Source organism: Linepithema humile, chromosome 7 (genome assembly GCF_040581485.1).
Source record: "Linepithema humile isolate Giens D197 chromosome 7, Lhum_UNIL_v1.0, whole genome shotgun sequence".
Lineage (NCBI taxonomy): Eukaryota > Metazoa > Arthropoda > Insecta > Hymenoptera > Formicidae > Linepithema > Linepithema humile.
In genome coordinates this window covers 20,706,689-20,732,426 of record NC_090134.1, presented here as the reverse complement: position 1 = coordinate 20,732,426, position 25,738 = coordinate 20,706,689, and the positions used below count along the sequence as shown (strand labels likewise).

At 41.2% G+C, this 25,738-nt stretch overlaps 1 protein-coding gene across 8 annotated transcripts in view; it reads right to left on the bottom strand.

The window, feature by feature from the left end:
• LOC105668370 (uncharacterized) overlaps positions 1–25,738 on the bottom strand; it is a 195,090-nt gene that overhangs the window by 111,544 nt on the left and 57,808 nt on the right. For all 8 annotated transcript variants that reach the window (XM_067359234.1, XM_067359233.1, XM_067359237.1 and 5 more), the window contains one exon: positions 1,957–2,022. The gene's annotated coding sequence lies outside the window, so the exon portion shown is untranslated. The remainder of the gene's footprint in view (positions 1–1,956; positions 2,023–25,738) is intronic.

Here is a 25,738-nt window from a genome sequence, read left to right as displayed (position 1 = left end):
GTTATCGCGCCCTTAAACCCACGATTCGATGAAGTGACGCGGACGGAGGTAGACGAGAGTGGAAAAGAGAATTCCGAGGGAGAACGCGCGATGGGGAATAAGAGCGTTCAAAATGTGCCATTTTATCGTGGCTTCGCCGGCGGTTAAGCGCGCCCTGCAGGCGTCAACTGTTAAGAAGACGAAAACGACGACGGTAACGATGAAACGTGCCGTCGACCCCCGGTGTCCCGTGTGTGCTCCGAAGCTACATGAAAACCCCATAGTCGTACCGCCGGTTGCACTCGTTGGCGCGACAAAGACGGATAAAGGCGGAGCCGGCGAGAGGACCGGAGAATTATTACAACGGTGAAACGGTAGGTCGCGCGCAGTCGCCGCACAGCAATACGCAGCGACGAAATTTGCACTTGTTGCCGTCAACACAGACTGTGCATTAAGCTTTATTAAACCCGGTGAGTGTTTAATTTAAAATTACTTCCGGATGCCGCGAGAATACCGGGGTCGCCATTCGCACGGGTTCATCGAAATTGAATCACGTGCCTGAGAAATAAAATCTATTTCAAGCACGCGTCAAGTGGCGCTCAAGAGGAGACACAAGAGGATATCGATCACGGCTGAGATCATCGCTCTTGCCAGCACTTGATTAATTGATGGGTTCGATTCCTGCAGCCGACCCAGTTTATGCGATGAATGTAAACTAATTTCGGTTATATTGTTACAACCTTGGATTGAAATAGAAAGATATCAGGCTACTTGAGCGATGTGATGTAGAACAGATTTCTACAGTTATAGAATTCAATACCCTGAAATAAATTTACGTAAAAATCACGGATGACGTAATACGCCACAAATCGAACAAAATTGTTTCCGCTATTCCTATATATGTATATATATATATATAGCTAATATAGAAGTATATATATATAGCTAATTAGAAATATCATGACGGTAATATACAGTTTGTTCCTTCGCTCGCGTCGTTTGGCCGCGATACAGCAGAAAACACTCCGTTGACTCCGCTGCAAAGCGAATGGCGCACGTACGGAACATCAAGCAGGGAATGTGCCAGTAGACACGTTCGAATGATACACGTACAATAGGTACAATGTTGTGGTACACGTTGAGCTGTCAGTAACAAAGTAGACCGAGAGTAAACACAAGACAAAGACTGCAAAACTACATATACCTTGAAATGCAAGATTAGATGCCGCGCTATTAGAATAGCGTTGATTTAAGCGCCGCTTTGAGACTTGAAATACGTGTTTGATTTAACAGACCGATGCACATAGCAGACAACAACTGTACAACTATAATTATGTTTGAATTATTACACTCGCGTTACGCCGACAAAAGTATGTTTGCCATCATCTGCTCACGAGTGCATAAGCAATCTTATAAATATCGTTCTATCGGTTTCAGGCACTTTCTTATCGTTATGAAATATTAACTGCGCCTCGCGCAGTTTTCGAGACGGGAAAAGATCGCAAATGGCAGCGATAGGGAGAGGAGAGCGAGAGGAGGCAGCGAGTCTGTGAAATGCAATCGTTACTACCGAGAAAGCCAATATCCTACAACAAAATCGATACCGACTAAATAAATATTGTTCGATGGATACTCGAATTGACGGCGTATCTTTCGTTTGTCGCCGAAAGCCAATATTTATTTCACTGGACCGAAAAACGAGCGCTTGCGCTGGAGACGCGTACATTACACTCCTTTGCAAAAAATTTGGTAGATAAATATGTAGCTATCGATATCGAGTCGCGCAAGTATCGAATCGCTCAGAAACATTTTCGATTAAAGTACCCCCGGCGCTAAATGTCCCTAGTTCTGCAACTTTCATCACGTAAGTACACTGAAGCTTGTTGCATCGTCAATAATATATATGAGTTTTTTAACTCGTTATATAACTGCAAAAACTGCAATTTTACACAAAGTTAAAAGAATAATATGTCTTACCTTGTGCTGGCTGTGCTTCGAAGTGGACAGCAAACTTTCGGAATACCTCGCAGCTTCCAGCGATATCTGGAAACAAAAAGTATAGACAGCACGTTAGTTTATGTCTATAAAGATATGGTTGATAATCAAGACTATATGAATATATAAATGTATTATAATTTATATATATATGCAATTGTAACATCATGACGTATTGATTCGCGCAACTATAATGCGGATCAGATACTCTTTACGTGGATTAACGTACAGGATGCGTGGCGTGTTCATTACAAGCGAATCTATGAACATTACCTCCGCGCTGGTAGCGCATTAATGCGAGATAATACTGATTTATGTGGAGCCTTACGGTCGAGTTTAGGTCCGTTGTGTCACATGTACTTCCATGCGAATTTCAGTTGAAATATCGATCAAATGATATGTACTAGCGGTTCCATCATGATTTTACGTCATGTTCCATTAGTTCATGAGCTTGAAACAAAGCTGATGACAATCATCTCGTTTTTGGCTTTAATTATAGTATTCTACGATTTTTGACATAAAATATTAAAATGCGATATTCCCTCTTTTTCGTTTGGTTTTTATTTTTTAAATAAATTTTAGATCAAATAAATTGAGATCAACTAGAATAAAAATAAGGCAATAAATTTAAATAAAGTTAAAATAAAATCTTTAGTCACAATGACACATTTTACACTGCGCTTTCAGAAATATTACAGGTATTGGCAATTTAGTTTGATGAAATCATCTATAATTAAAGAATCTCCAAATACGCTGCAATAAAATTTGCCGCGTCGGTGACACATATTGTAAAAGACGGAAAATTGGTGCGACGGCTCGCGAGAAAGGAATGTCGTAGCAATGGAGATTGGCAGTCGGCCAAAGCGCAGCAATGTGACGGGGGAAAAGAGTTGTACATCATTGATGATTCGGTTCTGATGCGCGCACCGCTTCCATTCTTCACAATGCAAGATGCATCGTTGACTGCAGTCTCGCGAGTTAGCTGTGCGATGCATTGCAAAGCAAGAGAGCAGAAACATCGGAATTCGTAATTCGATTATTCGATAAAATATGCTACACAAATCGCCGTTCGGATCACGCCGCCGAAATGAATCGCAACGAATTCATAACGGAAACAAATTCAGCTATTTGACATATCGTGTGTTACTGCCGTGTTCACGCGAAATCGAGCGAGCAGTTCTCGTTGCAATCCGTTGACAATATTCGAAAAGCGCACTTCATCCGTGCCAATTTTCGTGCTCGTTAATCGCAAGTTACGTCCCTCATCCGATTATGACTCGATACCCGTTGCAATTCCTGCCGCGCCGGTTGTAATACCGCGAACACGTACCAAAAATCCGCGTATTCATCGCTGTGAGATAAAGCAGTTTTGACCTTTCCATCTTGTTAAATTCTGCGAGGTTCTTATATCGATCTGTAAAATTATTTAGAAAAAAGGTAAAAAACAAAAAAAAGTGTAGAAATAAATTAAAAATGTAAAAAGCAATCGGCCAAAGTGTGCCGTATAATACGCATTTCGCATTGATATATGAGGGAGAGAAAGAGCGAGCAATAATGCAAAATGTGTAACTGGCAAACAAGAGATACGGTGCGGGCTGGCTGTCGGCGCAGCTGTGACTGCCTCTACTGTCGAGTGAATCGGTCCTCTTTGCTTCTGTAACAACAGACGGAGACGGAGAGACACTGGAGCAGGGTCGTGATGCGACGACCTCGGAAATTAAACGTAACGACTCATGCAGTAAAAGCGTGAGAGCATCGGACCATTATACAGTTGAATTAATTCACGTCGAAGGATATCAGTACATCTTACTGCGCCAAAATAAAATTTGAAAAAAAGATTAAATCTGTAAATCACGGTATATTCTTGTGATAGTGTAGTCCGGCGTAATTAAACCGACCTCAGCTGTCTCTTTTTAGACATTCAATTAAAATAATTAAAAATAATTTAGAATTAAAATTTGACAAAATGGTTATTTAAAAAGAAAGTAGTTCAAGTTATTAAAAGTTTAAATGATTTTCTTTCCATAATAAATTGTAGTGTGATAAATGTGGCTCCACATGCAATGTTAATTGCTGCAAACATTAAATATTTTATCTTCTAAATAATTATATAGTTGAGTTAATAATATCGAAAAGATATTAAACTTTAAACAAGATTTTATTTAAAATATAATTGAAAGTAATTATAAAAATCTTCGGTACATAGTTAATATAAATATCTGCAAAAAATATGTATATAATACTACTTACACTGAATGAAATAAATTCAAAGATTAATCGTATCGTTGGAGTCTTACTTTGCGATGAAAAAATGCAGAGAAATTATTCACAACTTTAACGAAAATACAGTAAATTAAATCGTAAGAAATAATTTATGATACATTTTTATCAAACTCAATATTAAAAGTACTCCTCACTATTTTAGCATTCATTGAAAACATTTTGTCAGCTTGAGAGTTGCGACGATTAAGAAAATTCGATATTCAAATTGTTATACCATGACCATAAACCACCGACAAAACCACCGACAGTTTCATAAATTCGGCAATATGCAAACTGCGTAGAAACATTGGCACATACTATTCGTGTAACAAGTATGGCAATACGGTTCACCGCAAAGTATTCTTCTGCATGAACAAGTTTTCGCATTATCGTTACAAAACGCGCGCAATCCGTGGTGTTCGAAAGTCGCGTTTGCTATACGTATTTACTTTCCTAAACTCTGTTACCGTCCCATATCCACAAACACGTTGCACACACACACGCACACACACACGCGCGCGCGCGCGCGGCTGGAAGCTGCTGTACAAAAAACATTTCACTCTTTTTCGTGCGCTTCAGCAGAAATTGAGCTTTTTACAGCTTTTCTGTAATAAGCAAATATAGACGCACGACTAACAAAGTGCGAAGCGCAACGCGGTGTTTTAGTTACGCGGATGTAATCAGATGTAATCAAGAAGCTCTTTGTCATCGCAAAGAATTTCCAATTCCAGAGCAATCCTACTTTATCACAGCGTAGTAATTAGGACAGAGATTATTACAAGTGCGGCGTACACAATAATGCGACGTCTCGGCCCTCCGACAGCAAATTACGAAACTCCGAACTCGGGAAGTAAACTCTGGTCGGTCCGATACGGAAGATCCTGGTACCAGGACCGAGTTTACTTTGGCGCTCCAAAGTACCACAACTCTCGCAACCCGCCCACGAAATAGCATATTATAATAACTTATCGTTAATTTCGTACTGCTGCTCTGCATAACTTTCGTAATAGAAAACTGTTCGTTGCTTCGAGTTCACATTGAATAATTGGATCGGTTTTCCGTATCGATGGGCAACAGACGTGCACGTTAAGTCGATACTACGAACATTGTGCCTTAATCTCTTTACAGCATCTGTATCACACGTATATCTTTAATAATATTAACCCCTGGTTGGGGGCTACGAGCAGCTGCTCTTGCCGCGAAATACGTTCCCTTCTTGAATTATTCTCTAATCGACCGACGTCTTAATTCGGAGGATAATCAGACATTATCTTTATGTAATCCCGTTGGTGTTGTCTATGAGATTAACAAAATTACGAGGCGCGCACTCGGAGCGCAAACTTATAGTTAGCGCGCGAAAACGCGATCTCGGCGCAACAATTTAATCAACGAGTTGTGGCGCGGCAACGAGTAACGATACCACGTACTTATCGTAACTCGTATTATTTCAAGGTCCCAAGGTGAAGTCTCGGGGATAAAGGAGCTGGAATAATCCGGCCGCGCGACCCTCCTACATGTACGTTCCATCGGAGACGCATTACTCACGCCACATTAATCCCGAGGAGCCGATGCCGAGGCCCCTTTTTGTGCCGGAGTTTTATGACGGGTAAATCGCGCTATACCAGAAATTGCACCCACTCTCGTCGCGTCTAAACGCAAACCGCTGTCGCGTTTTAACGGGACATATTGCTCGACTCACTGGTTTATCGACAACTGTAAGTTACACGTAGCAGGATTACACACATCCCGTTGCGTTGTTCGCGGGTCTCTGATATTTACGATCCCGTGAATTGGCGCACATGCATTAATTGTAAATAGAGATCTCCTCAAACTTTTCGGACTATTTAAAATTTTAGTATGAATAATCTACAGTGTATAGCTTTTTTCTTTCGCAAATAAACTAGATTGCATAGCTATATTTGCAAATCCATTAAACATGATACGAAACGATAATAGATCGATATGAATAAAGCATGAATGGCAGTGAAATTCAATATCGTCGGATTTAATAATAATTGGTAGTAATCGTATATTGGATTGCCAATTTACTGGCAATCCAATATACAAATCTCGTGGCCAGATCTTGTGGAAATAAAAAAAAACAGAATTAAAAAAACCGAGTCGAGCTAAAAGCGATGGAATATGAACAAATTGAAGGGAAAAATGTGTAATCCCATCAAAAGATCATTTGTTACTTCGACTTTATTTAAGGTCTTTTCAACTCTTTGTTCAAAATTAACCAATTTTGCAGTAACTAAAAACTCAAAATATAGAGGCATTTTCGAATATACAATGTGTGGAATGTTAAAAAATTTCTATCTAACAAAAATGTGAAATATACATTCAAAGAAGGTGTAAAACGAAGCAACGTATGCGCATGCAGTGAGAAAATTCTCTAGATTATTGCATCTTGCAGAATTCAAAGGATTCAGCGCTCACAAAGGGATAGTGCGACAGAACGCGTCCGTAATACTATCTGCGATATCAGACGCGACAACATATTCATCGTTCAATATACTTCATGCTGTTTTGCATATTTATAATGTATCAAGATAAATTCAAAAGCATAAATAAGACAAAAATTTCAGATTCGCCAATAAGCAAATAATGAATTTCTGTCAAATCTGCTTTATCGTAAACAGAGATGTTATCGAATCATATTACACCCTATTTCAGATGTGGAATCTCGTTGAATGATTTCGCACCGTAATTAGTTCTGTGACCGCGTTATTCAATAATCGAATAGCTTCAAATCACATCGACCGATGACAGATCGGTTTACGAAGCAGAGCAGCGTATAACTGCAATATAAAAATGTTCAATAATTCCTGTTGAAAATAAAAATTCTTATACTCAAATTATGATTGATACTTTTGTACACGCATGAATCGACGCGGACATGACGCAAAAATTTTGAAATAAAAATATACTTTATTAAAAATATTAAAAAAATTGTTATTTAAGATGTCAAATTAAAAGTTAATCAATTATAAAAAGAGATCGTAAGACAGTATATACGAAATCGTAAGAGATAAAGACATTATTCACCGTAAAGAGGAGATAACTTTGATATAGCGAGTCTACGAAGCGGATATAATTTCTTAAGAGAATCAGCTCGATTAAGAATGAATCCTGACACGATAGATCGTCCTCTCCTCGCCCACCGCGCTCCATAAACATGGGATCGCTCGATTTTAAATGAAGCACTCAGTCGGGATTTCCCCGATCGCGGTAATGGTTCTCTCACTTTACTCTTCTTCCACCAAATTTAACGCAAACCCCATTGTCCCTTCGGCCGCATCGTAAAATGCTAATTTGTGGCAACCAGTGCTCGAATGGATGGGCTAGGCGAGGCAGGAGCGAACAAGTGACAATCGTTAGAATCGCAATCGAGGAAATCCTCGAAAAGGCTATCGATCCCCGCGCGTGTATGTGTACGCGCGAACGAGTGTGTACGTGTGTATGTATAAATCACGTACCGGTGCGGCCACACGTGCAATCGCGAAAGGTGCTCTCGTGCGACCGCCACCATGGCGGACGCATTGCCGGTCAGGACTGCACCGTGTTCGAAACAACGCTTCGGATTGACATTAGATATCAGTGAGGCCGGTCACGCACGAGCAACGTGCCTATTATGGTATTGCGAGTAAATTTTAATTGAGGCACAAACCTCACATTTTGTTTCGCAGTCTATTGCGTGCGCAAATTGAGTCTACCAAATACGGCTTATTTTCGGAGGAGCAGTCGTCCGCGTCACGAGGCGTTATAAATTTAGACAGATCTGTATCGGAGTGCGGTCGTAATCGCGAAGTAATCTAATGTGATAGATAATGAGCTCAATGTTTATTAATTGCGTCGGATTCATTAGTCTGCTGCATTAAAAATTATCTCTCCCTTCGAAATAAAATCTACTTAAAGATACATGAGAAACTGACCCAGAAATTTTTATTAAGTAGATAATTGAATTTACCGTTCTATTTTCAATATAAAGCAATCATCGCCAAACACGTCAAAGAAGCTTGTATTGACAGAAATACGATATTGATGGAGCAGCTCTGTACAGTGTGCCCAGCTCTCTACGCGATACCGCGGCTAATTGCATTTGCACGACGCTAGTACCCAATATACCGACGGCTCCTATCATTTTTATCTAATTATTGAGTTATTAACTTGCCAAGCTCCCTGAGGAAAACTCGCGCGGGAGAATCAACAAGGGAAGAATGCGACATGACACGGGCACTACAACGATTTCCCATCTCCGCCGAGGCCTAGGTGCCCAATAAAAGAGTTTATCGAGGTATCGCTCGGAAGATAAAATTGAAAACCCAGATCCTCCTCCCAGCGGTATCGCCGAAACGGCCGTTCAATATCGGCGGTCTCTCCCTACCTACTTGGCGCGACACAGTCACGGGCGGAGACGGGAGCGAGGCGAGAACGAGGATTGCACACAGAAGAGAGGTATACCATATTTTACGGCAATCAAAAGTTCGCCGATGGAATCTTCCCGATCGTAAACAGTGTAACGACGCGCGGTCCAGAATTTATCGCAGATTAGTTTGTGCCTGTGCGTTTTACGTGCGCGGCGTACGATATAAAGGTATAAAGCGCGAGCACAAAACGTTTATCCTGTCCTTACCGATCGAAGACTCGGTCCTGGAAAATTCTAAGGACGACGGGATTCGCTTTGTAAAACGGGATCATGCGCGTTCGATGCGTGTATCGAGGATAAACAGCAGTTCTTTTCCCAAGGAAAGTCTGATAGCGCACGAACGTAGATACTTTGTGCAAATAAAGCAGTAACAATCTATCGCCGCTGTTCCATTTTTCCCGGCTCGAACGATGTTTCATGAAAGGGGTATAGAATTCGCTTAGCAGGTCGCGAGTTTTGTACAACAGCCAGACCGTTTTACAGGGTTGTAAAAATTCCATCCGCGCGCGCAGGTAATTAGCGACAGAAAATCGTCGAAATCACGACGTTATTGCCCATTGAATTTACGACGGAAGGCGACGGTAAATCATAATGGAAAATTCGTCGTATTGCGTATGGGGACCGGCCGTACGACGTTCGTGTTGCGCGCGCGTCTCGTAAATATTCATTTAATCTGATCTAATCTGTACGAACATATTCCGCGCCTTGCGTAATTGCCGGCGAAATTGCAAATCGATATCTAAATGGCCCGGTCCTTTGTAATGGTAAGCATTGCGCGACGTATATCTTCGTATATCGAGATAACAGAGAGAGAGAGAGAGAGAGAGAGAGAGAGAGAGAGAGAGAGAGAGAAAGAGAGAGAGAGAGAGAGAAACAGAGAGAGAGAGGGAGAGAGAGAGAAAGAAAGAGTCTGAGAGATCGAAGGAAAACGGCGGACGAAACATTCGGACGGAAATGTCGGCAAAGAGAAAAAGACGTGTTATCCCAAGCGGACTGTAATCCTCGTCGCGGATATCAATTACACTCGAAGCCAGAGTCGGCCTTCCGCATATTATCGATTCACGTCGCCCCGTCAATTAGCCATCTTATAGAATGGAACGCGCGGAATCGACAACTGGATTCAGCTGGGTACATAATCCGTCGACCGGCAAGTGACATTGATATTCCTGGCGCGCGAGTAATCCGTGCGTTCGCCAAGTGTTGAGTGATCTGTCCCGTGCATGAACGACAAACGACGTAACGAGCGTAGAATTAAATTAAAACACGATGACACTTCACTTCGCCATCCTATTATCTATTCACGTAGCATAACTCGGTTACATGCGAGGCGACCGTCGTCGAAGCACGATAATAATGAGTAGCCGGGAAATTATTTTGTCCTTTAAATACGATTAATAGCTTGTGTATGTAAATTTTTCATTACGCTGCAAGCAGAGATAAATTGACTTTAGTTAATCGTGTAAAATCTGCTGAATCGAGCTACAAATTGTGTAGAATCCGCTAGAACTCGTTTTTATTAACATAAAATTTTTTTCTAAGAAATGTATAAATCTTATAATACTCGTACGTCTGTGACAAATAATTTTTCGATTAAATCTCGAAACAGTTAATTTATCTTCTCCGAGTGATAACACGAGCTTACAGAAAACGAGTGAGTAAATAGATGTAATAATGTAAGATAGATATAAGTAAATATTCCATGGGAAAACCCGACATGATTCGGAATGATGAACGTTTCGCCTTGTTGAGAGAAGGAGAAGAAAATTGGCCCAAATCCACGAATTTCAAGCGGGTCGGTGGCGAGTTGCCGTAAGCGCAGATCCCTTTCGTAGCCCGCTTCCACGTGTGGAATACATCGTCGACCAGACGAGTCTTCTCTCGTACGCGCGAAGAGGAGGGCAAAGGAAATTGCGGTAGAGGCGGAAACTAAAGCTTGCAGAAATTCGCGCAATACCACGCCCCAGCAACGCATCTAATAACAATACTGGCATCAGGTCGTGCGCTTCCGACGATGTAGATAGTTCCGGTGAGATGCAATTGAATGCAACATGTTCGCGCCCGTTGTTTCGCCCCGATGCCGTTTGCGCACGCACGAAATAGACGGCGAGTGCGGAGACTTAAATTAAATATGCACGAGCGGCGTCGCTTTTGCGCCATTCACGAACGAAACGTGGAATTATGCAGGCGCGTAAGACGCTCGGATTGCTGTTGCCCTTTTGTTCAGCGCCCGTTCAGTCACGCGATACTTTTAACGTTCACCTGAGAATAGCATTGGGAAACTCGCACGGGAATCGAAATCGACGACAGAGACATTTCGACATGGCAGACAGATTCGGGGAACAGTCCGACACATTTCCGAATATGAACGATGTCGATAATACGCCCGAACATAGCGGCAGTAACGCGTTTACGTTGCAAGATGGGCAAACAGAAAATCGCCAACGGTGCAGCTGTTTAAACTGGGCGTTGAGTGCGCAGCCCTGACTAATCCGAAGGGTACTTCAAAAAACACAGCGCCGAAATACCAAGTGCATAGGAGCAATTTTTTTCCCGATAACGGTTGCAAGACTATATTGCTCGCCAGCAGTTTTTTCGGCTAAAACTCCTCGCATGTAATGTGTTAAGCTCTCACGAAGAATTTGTAACAGTGAGCAATCAATTAATCTGCCAAGAATAGATATAAATTTTGCAAAGTAATCATTAACTAAGAAATGCTTCTTTAATTTTCGACCTGACTATACCAGCCTTTCACGTTTAATGCGGAAAGTTTTATACTAAAGAATGAGTTATTGTAGCAGACACTCGCCGTGGAAATGGTCGTTATTTCGATTTCGGTTTCATCATGTGCGCGACAGAGTGAATTATAATTTCAAGGCGCGCATATAAATTATACGATATCATTAAACGCGCGAACACACGCGCACGCACACCAGTGCACACATACGCCGCGAAGCTTTCGCGCATCGGATACGGTAAACTCTGTTTGCAATTTCCCGATAAATTGTTTTAAGTGGATTACCAGCGGCTCTCGGAGAACTCTGTGACGATATTAACGACGGTAGAGACGGCAAGAGTCACGATAAATCACACAATTGTTCAGCCAAACTGCCGGCATAAGAAACAACGCGAGAATAACATTTTGCCACTACTGTCGAATCGTTTCGATTACGTGAACCAATAACGCTGAAAACATACCGCCGATGCAGGCCGATACTTTAACGTAATAGCGCTAAAGTTTAGAATAGAGAGAAACACTTATCGTTGAGTGCATCAGTGTTACAGAAACTACATAGTTTTTGTTATTGCGCCGTCACTCTTGCATCGCAACTACGGATATGTTCGTCGAGATATTATTATTGCGGCATTCCGAATGTGAGAACGTGACGTCGGTTCGTTATTGCAACGGGTCCACTTGAACGTCGCTGCCGATTATTATTGAACGGCAACGCCGAAAGAGAATGTTGGCGGTAACGTCAGTTTCTATACATTCCTCGCAAATGTGAACTCGATATTAGACCGCAGGAATATGCAACAGCGTGCAATAAGTCCTTGCTGCCGAATCGTATCGAACGTAGGTCCATTTATCAGACACCGACTTGATCGTAGGGCGCAAACAGATGGTGTTCCGTTCTCAATACGTGTGCACACCTCGCGGCCCGAAGGTCGACTACACCTGACCGGGCGGCACGGCGGAACACGCGTGATCGCGTGTATTTGCCCGATTACACTACGTGTCACGTTTCCGAACACATAGCAGACAAATGGATATATCGCCGCGGGCACGAGAACGCGGTGCACCGCCTTCCCGATAGAAATCTCGTAGTCTTTATCGGAGGAGGAAATTATGCTATGAACAAAAATTTCTCCGCGATACCGGCTCTTTTGAGAATGTAGAGTGTAACCGCGCACGTCTTCGATAAAGTATGCCGTATATTGGCGCGGATAGAACGCAAAAGTATTTTACGGTGTAGCCAGGAACTCTAAATATTTCATGACAGTTATATACGCGGAGTTGAAAATGTGAGCGGCTCACACAATACTGACACGGAGAGACACGTCGCGTTAAGAGTTACTGCCGCATTGTAAAAAATGGAAGTGTGGTAAAAGTATATTGATCATGTGCGCGATAAAACCAATGTCCGATAGGTGCGCTCCACTTGCGCGACACGAAAAGGACAAGACGTGACTGGGAGAAACTAAACTCGCCACGGAACTGATCTATATTTAATCGAACGCCGACTTGATCCGTTTCTGGTTCTCGTGGCTCGCGCGCCTCGTAAATGTGGAATTAGCACGATGCACAAATCATATCGCCCTGCCTTGATTAGAATATTTCGAAATGTACGAAGCGTTAAAGCGTAATGTACACAGGTTTGCCGAGAGTATTCGCCGAGAGATTATTATTAATAAAATAAACTTTTCGGGCTTTGGAATACGTGATGGGAAAGCTCTCGCGAGCCGGTGCACCACCGCCCATTTCTAATCTCGCGCGGACAACGCGGGGGTGTCTGGCATGGAAATGGTAATTTAACCGACGACCTCGGCTCGCGCGCGTTTGTAACATGTAGAAGCGGGCAACCTTGCCGTGTACCTCGTGTGCTCGATTAATCATTTAGCTGCCTAATGGCCTTTGCGAGATTCGGCGCGTACACGAGACGAAACGACACACGTCGTACATTCGCAGCCGAGCGTGTCATTTCGTGCGGCGAGGATCTCTCCCTTTCTCTCTTTTCGGGATTCTTTCGGGTTTGCGTGAAGGTGCTAACACCGTCGGGGAATGTATCGGGCGACGGGCGTTCGCTTCTGATCGAATTCTTACACAGGGGAGGCGGCGACGGTGCGACGATGACATTATCACCACGACGGTACCGAATAGGACGATAAAGTCCGGAATGGAACGAGCAAGATGACAAGAAGAAGAGGGAGCAAAAGGAAGTGGAGAAGAGGAAGACTAGTCGTTGTATCGTGGATATCGACTGAATGAGGAAGAGGGGGAGGGTGAAAGTGAACGTCTAGACGGGATGGACGGGCGTTTAGAGAGGGTGTTCTCCGTAGCGAAGAAAACGATACCGCGGTTGTGTTTGCGTGTCACCGTTACATTTATTCGCAGTAGATACGATGATGCGTCAGATCGTTAGGGAGAGATCTTAAATAGATAGTCTTTCACACTACCTATCCCGCGTTCCGCCTGAAGAGGGAAAACGAAGCAAAAGAATAGGATGAAGGAAAAGCTGGAACAGATGGGGGGAGGGGGGGGGGAGGGCTGAGTTTATGCGGCGCTGATAACGGATGAAAAATGGAGAGTCACGGATTCTGATTAGAATCGAGAATATGAATCGACCTTTTCGATCGTCAATATTCATGGATGCGGCAGCGGGCAGAATTCTCGGTTAAATGGGAAAAAAATGATTGGCCGTCGAGGAAACAATCGGACGAACGGCTTTCGTCTCGCTCTTGTCCGGCTCACAAAGCAATTAGATGTGGAATAAAGATCTATGACGGAAAGCAGTAGATTATCGATAATTGCAGAGCGAAAAATAAATGTGTGCACCTCGTCTATCCGCCAAAAATGATACGTATGTAAGAATAAGGAGATCAATTTGAATATATAAGGAGCAGAGATCAACTCATGCGACGTGTCGAATTAATCATTGACGCGAGTAATTGTTTCAAATTCATCGAGTGATAGCATTTCCCCTTACATTCCATGGTATTTAGCTTCATCACAGCTTACTATATAATACGTCGTTCAACAGTTAGATAGATTGCAGCAGACCGATGCTGATTGAAAACAGCACGGAAATTATAGAAACTGTTTTACGCGCTCTGGCGACGGACCAAACGTTGAATATTGCCGGGAATCAATTAACACTCCCCAATCAACTGCTTGTACTGCAACGACCGAACGGAGTGCTTTTAACGTCATGTGGAAAATTCGTTTCAATTTATTTACACTTACAATGCGTGAACACACGACGGTCCTAATTTAACACAGGTGCAAACGTTTGCGATCCTGCCGATGCGATGTAGTTAAGGCAAACGAGCGTAACGATCGCAGTTTGCCACTTTACCATCATGTTGTATCGGCGTTTGCTCTACCGTACCTTTGGTGATATTGCCATTCAATGCCATTCGATGCTGTTATCGAATGTTTACGAGACATTTAACGATGTTTTTGACGCAAGCGGGTAACTAGACAGCATAAACGCTTTGTATCCTCAAAAAGTTATTGAATTTCCATCGCGAAACTACCATAAGACTGCTGACCATAAAATCAACTGTTTCGGAAAGGAAATATGTCATCAAATCGGATCGGGATTATATATTATATACATACGATTTGCAGAAGCGCATGAATTGAATATCACAAGTTAAAAATGGACATTTTCCGAATCGTCAAAAGAAGATTTCTACTGTCGCAGGAAATTCTCCCTCATTGTTAAAAGCTTTGTAACGATTCCCGGTGCGGCGGAATACTACAGCGTACGAAGTTATGGTTTTTGTTACTCCGTCTTTCATGCTAAAACTCAAGGAAATTACGGTTAGCGTGGTAATGAATTATTGTACGTCGGAAGCACTATTGTAAGACCGAAACTTGGAAATTGTAAAGTTGAAGATTGCACGAACATAGTCTCTGCTTACTTAGAATAATGTACGCCACGGTTATAAATAAATAGCGAAATTAATTGATAAATGAAGAAACAAGACTTATTATTCAGGATGTGCTTTAACTCTTGTAATTTGATACTAGATTCATTTTAGCAAAAATTATGATTACCACTTTGGGATAATAGAGTTTCGTTGTGCAAATGCACGTATATTTAAAATATAAAAATATATAATTAACTACATCTGCGCTGTTATGTTACGACAAAAAAACATTATATAATAACTAATTGTAAAAATATTCATTAAATATTTTTCCATTCGAAGCACAGAGATTACTGTTTAACGTATTAGTTTTCATGGAAAAGAGAATTTTTCTCAGTCAGAAAATAAAATTGAAGCACGACTCTGCAAAGAAAATTGCCTTCAACTCGTCCGTGATTTCCTAGCGGGGTCGCATAAAATATTACTCGGCAGATATACCGCAAGATTCTCCGTATCCACGAGACGCAATGTCAGGCTGAATGCGCAACTAACTTTCCGGCAGGTAAAGCACAACAGATGCGGGTCATTAACGATGCATGCGGAGATTTCTCGTGGGATCCGATATCTCTTTCGTATTATTTCATGCTCACGGAGCTCTCTCGTATACACCATTACGTCGCAGGTGTTAATCGCCGATCTGTGTACGGAATTTTTAACGAATGCGAAAACGCCTGGGACTTTGAATTCATTCATTCTTCCGCCCCAGGCACCCATATAATGACGCAAAAAAGGGAAGACAACGGCGATTTACCGACCTACTGCCAAAGGGTTTATTTCAGGTCGGTGAATCTACCACTGCCGAGTTTAATTGTATCGACCGTAGTAGTGGAAAGCCCAAAGAACGCTGAAAGCTTACTAAGTGCGCTGATATTTTTCAACAGCGAGTACGCGGAGCTCATTTTCAGGTGGATCACGTGCTCGCACCGGGTACGTGAGGGTTAAGGAATGGAAAATCGAAAGGGGGGGGGGGGAGGTGGCAGATAGGTGACTATAAAACGGCGTAAAATTCGGCGTGATTGTATATCTGACACGCGAGCCAATTAAAATACTCTCGAATACGACGCAGCTGGTGAATAAGCGCCGGCGCTGGCGTAAATCATCGTTCCTATGTCTACTTACACGCGATATCGCGCGCGTTTTTCATCGATAATCCCGGCATCGTGCATTTCATTAAATGTATGATTTAACGGCTGAGGTAACAAGACTGTTATTTTCAATGAAAAAGCTTGGAAACTTACAATATGCGGAATCTGGACGCGAAACCTCTGTTGCACGGATTTAATTGCAACGGCTGCAGTTGAATGCATGAGAAGTAGCTGGCGTAAGAATTAGAATGGTATTTTACACTATGACGTGACGGCGGTAATTTGCATTGTAATGTAAGTCAATTATCGCGTGCTCCGTAACTCACGAACGTGTACACGCTACTGATCTCGGGTTTGTACACGGGCCTTCCTTGCGGGATTACTAGAAATGCACAGAGGCAGCTGCTGCCATCCCCTCTGTTCGAAATGTTACACTCAGGGGGAATATAGGTGATTGGAGTGCATCTGCAGAGCTAGCCGCCCATGATTGAAATTATCGGAAATGAGTGAGAACAGTAAAAATATATTACGTTACATACTTTCGGGTTTATTTCTGTTACAAACTGCAATTCAGTGTTTCAAAGAAATAATTAACAATACAACAATATTTAAAGAATAATTATAAAACATCTAATTTGGACTTTATTTTTGCTATACTTGTAATGTCTTTAATATTTGAAAAACCGAAATGATATTAATTTATTCATTATAAAATTTTAATTAGAGAAACGTTCAACGTTATCGATAATTACTTCGATGGCATACTAATTATTTTATGACATATTTTACTTACCAAATATTAATTATTTGGAGCAAAGTGAAAAATAAATTGTCAAGTTCTGTTTGAAAAGAAATAGATTATATTAATATATTCTACGCGTGTTGAAAAGAATCCCAAGATCGGCGGTGAATGTCAATCTACTTGGTAACTGATCGTGTTTGAATATTCAGTAAAATTAACTCTCTGTGGTAACTCGAGAAAGTTACCACTTCGCATCACGGCGATCGTGGAAACAGCTACAAATGATGGGAGCCGTTACATCACTGCCCGCTTTAAAATTCAAGACAACGGTATTAATCTCCCGGCTTTGTAAACTCTTTCTTCCAATTCATTAAAACTTCGACGTCCGATATGCTGAACAAGTAGGCGTAAAGGGGGAGGAAAGAAAATTACGGTCCTACTGGCACCGGGAAAGGGTGCATAACTCTCAGTTCGGAACTCGCTCGCAGCCTTGCCGCTCGGTGTAAACGAACGACTCGCCGAGAGAAACGGGTTGGCGTTTTATAATTAAGAAGGAATTGTAGATATCTGGGAGATAGCGCCGCTTCCACCCTCCCCTGCATCTGCATCCTTTCAAATTTAAAACGGAGAACTCGTTGAAACGAGCAATGCCTCGCGGTGTATAATGATTAACGATCGCTATAGGAAACAGGACAATGCATTTCACCGGTGACTTACTAAAATCTGATAGCTTTTCGTGTACTCTTCGCAATGCTCGTTCATCGATAAACATTTTTCTTTTCGCGTGCCGCGCAGTAAACTAAGCAGTACAATAACTTCTCACGTGTAAACAATTTTTTAAAGGCAATTTTATGCAATGAACTAAAAGCATATTCCTGTGAGTACATTTCTCTCTATATCTGTTCTATCTACGAAATGTAAATTTATCTATTTCTCCTCTAAATTTATTTTCAATTTAATTAAATTAATATACAAGTTTCTTTCAAGAAAAAAGACCTGTAAGATTAAAAATATACTCGTAAGAGTTTTCATAAATATCTTAGAGCAGAAAGTAATTAAGCACCAAGAGAAACTTTTATGGTTAAGAATGCTCGATATTTTTTGTTGGCGGACAGTTTTAGCAAGATGACAAATGAAAGGGAGAGCTCAGCGAGCATTTGTAGGATTAAGAGGAACGGGCGGGAGAATCGGAGTCGCGCTCGAATGCATACATCGCGTGGTACTTTTTTCCACGGGAGTTTCAATCTGCAGCGTGGCCTCCCTCTATACGTACGTAAGATCCGCAGCTGGAACGCCTAGAAAAACGATGAGCGGAAGCGCGAAGAGAGAGAGAGGGAGGAGATGGTGAGAAAGAAGAAGAGCGGCGGCGGGTACACAACGTGCAATGGCATACAGGAGGATAATTATTACGAGCTCGTACGTAATAAGCGGCAATCATCTAACCCAGAAATAGCACGTTCATCGCACTCATACGGGTCTCTCGAGCCTTGACTGCTGAACAGCAATTCAACATAGACGTCTGCCGACTATTTCCGCTGTGTAGACTCGACGTCCCGCGCCATTCCTCCGACGCTGAGTCACGACGGCCTCACGTGACGAACGTTTTTACTCAGAGGCCGGTTTCGAATCACTCGGAGTTAATAAACCTCACACGAGCGAAAATTTTCGCGGACACGATCATGCCACGTACGGTATGTGGCCACGCAACGGTAAAAGATTACATAAATCCTCCACAAGCATGTATACAGAAAGATATTAATTAAATTGCAAGAAATTGTGAATTGAATATCGCGCTGTATAAAATCCAATATTGTAATTATCGCAGTTGTGCTTAGCAGATAAAAATTAATTTTATTTTTAGACCCTCTTTAGTGATAAATGTTCCTAACGATATCGTTTCTTCACGAAAGAGATAAGTCCCGCCTAAACGACAGTAAGAGCGCATGTAACTTTGGCGCATTGGTGATCCCGACGAGCGATATGGAAAGCAGAGGACGAGGAAGAGTAGAGAGCGAAGGTGCACAGCTGACGAAGAACCGCCACATAAGCACCAAACGATCAGCCCCGAATACCCAAGAGCTGTCACGTTCAGGAAAAATATTTCTCGGTTTCCTCGGCTACGGTCGCTCGAGAGCTTCGAGCGTATGTGTGTGTGTATGCGCGCGCGCGTGTGTGTGTGTAGCGGTCGAACTAGCGTTTGCATGTGTTCCAAGTGTGCGGAGGTGGATATTGCGATAGTGATCCTCTAAAAGGCATCTTTCCGGATACTCTACTTCCAGACACGCTTTCGCGGACAATGCGCGCCGACAAAAGAGTCGTAACAGTGTAGCGGAAATCAGCAAGTCGCTGAACTTCTTACCGAGCGTGCAATTGCGAAAAAAGGATTCACTGGTCTGACTCGTTATCCGCGTTGTTGTTGTTTCTTTCGCGGTAACTTCTCCCGTAGCCACCTGTGTCGTGACTTGTTTTCCGCGCATTCATTTCATTAGCTTGCTTCTCCGCGGAGACATCGGACCACTTTGCCACTCGAGATTACTTGTTTGCCTGAACCAATTTGCACCGACATACCGGAAGAGACAAGGACTATTTTTTTTATGTCAAGCTGTTATCGCGCGAAGAGCATTCTGTTGACGCGGTAAGTGTCAATAAAATGATATTGGGGAAGTTGTCGCAACTGACATCTAATCCGATATCGATTGCTATTTGCGAATTACACATGAATTTTGTAACTTTGTTACATCGAATTCGGTCGTTTCAGGTCGTTTCTAAAATTGTGTAGAAATCAATATAAAAATTTTCAAGTAAACTAAAATCAATAATTCTGCAATCTGTATCAGATTTCGCACTGAAATTGTATTATAATTCAATGTATTATAACACATTGTGGAGACGAAGATTCGATTATTGAGACTAAATCGATTTTGTCCATGTTAGTCAAAGCCATGTTGTGTCCAATGCGTAATCACAATGCAATGTCAATCTCTACTGTAGTTTGACACGAACTAATATCATCGCTATAACCCACAAAGCGGATACCATGTTATCGCGTTACGCCCGTATAAATTATTTCGACAAACGCAGGTTTTTGTTGTCTGATAACCATTCTAGTGCACGCGCACGCTGCACTCTAAATTATTTACGCTTACGGTTCTATTATTTATTGCTGTTCATCGTATTATTCTATTGTATCTGCGAATGCTGGTTAATGTACGTAGACATGCGACGAATAGTAAATTATTGCGACACTTCATAAATACTAAAGACAAGCAAACTTATAATGTTGTAATTGGGACAGCGCTGCGCGTGCAAAATTCACGTAGTGTAAGTTATGATAAATCTCACTACGTCGACATTATTTTCTAAACGAGAGTCTCTCGCCAGCTCTAAAGAGGTTCATCCTTACTTAATTGCGCATGTTATTTTAGCAGAACGCGGCTAATTGCCTGAATGCGAAATTATTACTTGAATAGAACATTGCGTATGAAATTGAGTTTAAATAGTAGTAGTTATTTAACAAAGATGAGAAGAAAAGAGAGGAAAAAGAGGGGCAGAGAGAGAGAAAGAGAGAGAGGGAGAGAGAGAGAACGCAATTTCGCCACTGGAATGCAACACCAGATAATTGCTCCTTTTTCACTTCTTGCAATTAAAGTACACAAATGACAAATCTTATTTTCACAAACTCGAAGGAACAATTTCTTTTTAATCCAGGTGTTGCTCGAATTACAAACGTTCAGACCTTTTTCGACCTGTTTCTCTTTCATTTTTCATTAATCTTTTGAATTCAGTATTTAGTCTTAAATATTTTGTATACGATGATTAGGAAGTAAAGTTGCCGTCTTCAGACGGCAAAATCTTCAGACAAAACATATTAAAAATTTTTGCTATGATATTACATGCACATAGTACGTGTAAAGTTTAATAAAAACTCACACAAACAAGGACGTAATAAAATAATTTTCGCGAGCTAAATTAAGATCTATATGTTTATCCTGTACTAACTATTTTCTTTAGTTTAATGCAAAACTATTTGTTTTATCTATTAGACACTATAAAATAATTAAAAGTAAAACCAAAACAATAGTTTAAAATTTCACGAAAGATCAGTTTCACACACGCACACACACACACACCACAAGTTTATAGAGCGTTTGAAAATAGCTACCGATGTGAGTACGGAAAAGTATGGCATGTAAGAGTGACTTTTTTTTAATGAGTTTCTCGAACTTTATTAGAAATCGAAGTTGGGTTCTTTATTTAGCCTTATCTATCTCTAATCTGATATGACTTACGACCTTTCGTGATTACAAATATTTCAATTTACTAACAGTGATTTGGAACGTATCTCGTTCGTAGGTCGAGCGTAACGTCCTTCTAAAGATAAAAATTCAGATCACATTAAATGTCTGACTTGTGTCACTTTGGTTGAGAAATATTCAATGAAAATGTAATACGTAATAAATGTAGAATTTATATAAATATGTATATCATTATCGTCGACTGAATTATAATACTTCTGCGCCTTGTAACTCCTTCTTTGTCTTGACACTTTGAAATTCGGCGCATCGAACAGTCCCGAAATTCGACTCGCGTTGCCTACTAAATCTCTAACGAAGATCCCAAGCGACTGGGAAAATTTACGACAGACGTCAGGGAAACGGAGGACAGGCATCCTCGAAACTTGAGTAAAATTCTATCCATCTGTAATAAGTCGTTTCTCGAATATCCCGTCTGACATATGTTACGAAGATCGCAATAAAGTGTAGGCGTTGTGAAATATATATGAGCCGTTTATATTTGAAGAGGAAAAGATATCCAATTTGGAAAATCTCGTTAACCACGATCCCGGTGTTCTATTTCAATTTTCAATGTCAATATACAAATTTCAATATTTCCCACATTTCACTTTAAAAGTAACTAGGTGTCGGCGGCGTGAATCTCAAACGTATTTATTCTTCTGCACGTTCGTGCGAATAAATAATCTATTAATCAGTTACGTTTTTACAATAACTTAATGAGACCCTGCTTCAATAAGAAATGCAGCTGAATTGTTTTGCGTAGACGCGACCATCTCTTCAATTAGCCTGACAGCAGAAACGTAAAGAGCAGTTTTGCATAATGCACGAAGTTTGAAAAACTTTAATCCATGCAATATTACTGTAAAACGCTCTCTTTTAGTCGACTGTCACGTAACTACATCCAGCAAAATTTATATCGTTTTTAAGGTAAATGGAACACGTAAATGAATCTCTCGAAATATTTAAATTGTAATTCAAATAAAATCCTGGCTCCGCATTAAATGATACGTTGGCTCAAAGGACACATCCGATGGATATCTTGAATATCTCATATAAAAGTTTGAAAAAAACAGGACTCGAACTATTCCTTTGTTGACCTGTTTTTCTTTTACCGAGTGTAAAAAAAAATCGCTCGCAGCGACAACTAAACGCGCAAAATCGTCAAAGAAACTTTACTAACATTCCTTGCCCGTCGTAGATAGAGATAATGCGGATGTAAAAGAAAAGGAGAGGAAGAAAGAGAGAGAAAAAAGTATCAAACTTGAAAGTTCGGCTATGGATGCTTGGTGATGCCTCAGAACGCATCGTTTACAAAGGGCATCATCTCGTATTACCGGTTACAAACGTCGTGCCGTCATCGATACGCAGATCAATTTCGCACAAACGACAGATTATCAGGATAGATCTGATCTGATAACAAGATATATGGATAATGGTTTGGTTTGTCTTCAAAGAATAAATCGTTACGCCTGATGATAAGCAGTTATGTGAGAGTAAAGTAGCTGACAAAAAAGAGCGAAGACGCGGTCGATTAATGTTCTCGGAAAGTAATAACAGCAACTGCATCACGTAATCAAGTAAAGTTCACTGTCCGAACCAATAAAGAACTTAAACAGAGTTTAAGTTCCCGACAAGTTGCGCAGTGGCGATTCAATGAAAACGAGAGTTATTTAAAAATGTGAAAATATAAGAAATTAAAAATTTGACGCAGATTCTTCCAGAATCTCTGTAAAGTTAATACTCCGCTAACACTTTAGGATTTCGACATAATTCATAGAGTTCTGGGTTTCTTCCCGAGAGAGTTTTAGAGTTCGTAATATGTTCTAAGAAAAGTTTTGGTATTAAATTTAAAAAAAAAAAAAAAAAAAGCAAAGACTCTCTCCTACAAGTATCTTATGATTCCGAGATGTTTTTATATTTAAGCGAGCTTCTAATTCGGACAAAAGTTGTGGCGAGAGAAGAAAGAAAGTAAAGAAAACGTGTTATGCGAAAGAGAACACGTTGCCCATTCATCTTAGCGATTAGCTGATAGTCACTGAAGTTTATGCCGCGCGAAAACAATTTCATCGAAGGACCGCTTGAGTAGCCACTCAAAGCATCGCACTGACTCGTATCGATCGTTAAGCGAAATGGAAGCAATTAAATGAAATGGTTACGTTCGAAAATGCTCGCCGTTGTTTCCCGACTTCCATTCTCCATTATCTCGCGCGTAAGTCGATACACGTGTTAGGGTAAAATACATAGGTGCTTTATCAAGCACCCGTTGCAAACGTTAGAAACAAGTGGTTGGTGAGAAAAGAACACTTGGTATTTAAGACATTTCGTACATTTTACTTTGAAGTCTTCGGTTACCACAAAAATATTTCTCGCATAAACAAAAATATGTATTAAAATATAATTTTTTAATAATGCGGGATAGAAATATGTTCGATCGTGTGACATATTTGCAGCGAGACTGCTGTCGACATTCACGATTTCGATGCGCGTGTTCCGGCTTTGAAATCATTAACATCAGCTGAAGCGTATGCTTTGCAATAAGAACGAAAAGTTAGTTCTCTTTCAGGGTGTGCAAATAATTTTTTGAACCTTTGATCTCTTCTTTTCAACGAAGTGTGCCGGCATGTATCGTTTCACGAAGATTAATGTGTGTCGCACGCTCGCGCATAAGAGCGACTCGCTGTAATCTCTACGAAGGAAAAAGAATCACGTTGGCGGGATTTCGCTCGTGTTTCCCGAGATAACGCGATTTTTTCGTCGGATGTGCGAATCATAAACTTGCAGCAACGGCCGCGAGCTAGGAAAAAAGATGCGAAAGAAAGGAGCGAAAGAGCGAAAAAAGAATGCAGCCTCAAACAAGGGGCAGCAACGCCAGCAGCAGGTAACGCTACTTAAGCGTGACGCAAAAGGGTGAATATCGGGCTGTAAAGGGAATTTACATGGACTCCGGTAAAGCACCGCGAACTTCCGCATCGGAGAAACTCCGAGTCCGATATCTCGAGCGTATCGAGAATACGGCGGGGGACGGTGGTGTATATACGAGACAGAGAGACGATGGAGAACACCCGGGAGCGCGCGGAGTAAAGCGACGGGAGTGAAGCAGTGCAGCGAGCGATGGTGCAATAACGTTCGTCACCGAGAATTTCCAATATCACCGTCCGTAGTTATTGACGGACCGTAAACTCGCCAAATGGTAATCTAAAATCGCGCGGAAAATGAGGATGCGTACGATCGATGATTCGCGACAGCAGCGGCAGCGACGGCGGTGGCGGTGGTTGCTGATAGCCACAGGGGCCCGGCATATATACGCGCAATTATACGGTGCCGCTGCACCGTCACGGCCGTTTTCATCGATGAGTGATAAATCGCATCCTCCGCGCGTCCGTGGAGAGCGTTTCCTCTGTTAGCGCCGCTCGCGAATTCGACGCAAAATTATGTGTGTGTATGGCGGAGCCGACTTGCCATTCATTAATCGTCGTGTGTCGATCCGGTCATATTATGTAACATTATCGATCGGTCCGATTATTACAGAACGTTATTGAGATAACTATGTCCGCTCGGAATGCGTAAATGCGATTACAGTGAGCGGAAAACGAAGGAAAACTGTGATGCGAATATCGAATATATTAAAACATTCGAGTTCTCCAAAAAAAATTTTTAACCTAAAAATTTATAAATTTTTTTCACAAAATTTCATTAAAAATTCATTATTTCTCTATTCACGTATGAGATAAAATTCAATAATCGTTGCAACATGAAAAAAAATTAAGAAATTTAATCATTTCTGAATAATTACGATATTTATAATTGATAAATAACAATTGCCAGTAATCGTGCTAAAAGAATTTCTCAAATTAATATTTTGTTTATAAATAAACAAAAAATTATTTTTTACAAACAGAAATACCAAAAAAACTAAGTTTTAAAAGAAAGAAATATATAGAGAATGAAACTCAAAATTTTCTCTGATACTATTGTAATAAAACTGCAATGTCGACAATAAAATAGCGGAGAAAGTATAAAGAGAAGTTCTCTCGATTAACGTGTGCCACAAAATGTCGCACGACAGGATGGCAACTACCGTAACTTCAATAGGAAACTAGCGCGCAGCATGAGAATCACATTAAAAACTCACGCGATCTTATGCACGAAGGTTAACTGCATCAACCTTCGCCCGTTCACGCTGGAAATACGGTGCCCCGTTAAAACAGATTGAAAACAAAAGATGGTGCGCGACTCTGTCGAAAAAATCAACAATTCAATAAACTATTTTTTTAATCTACGCAGTAAAGTTTATTTCGAA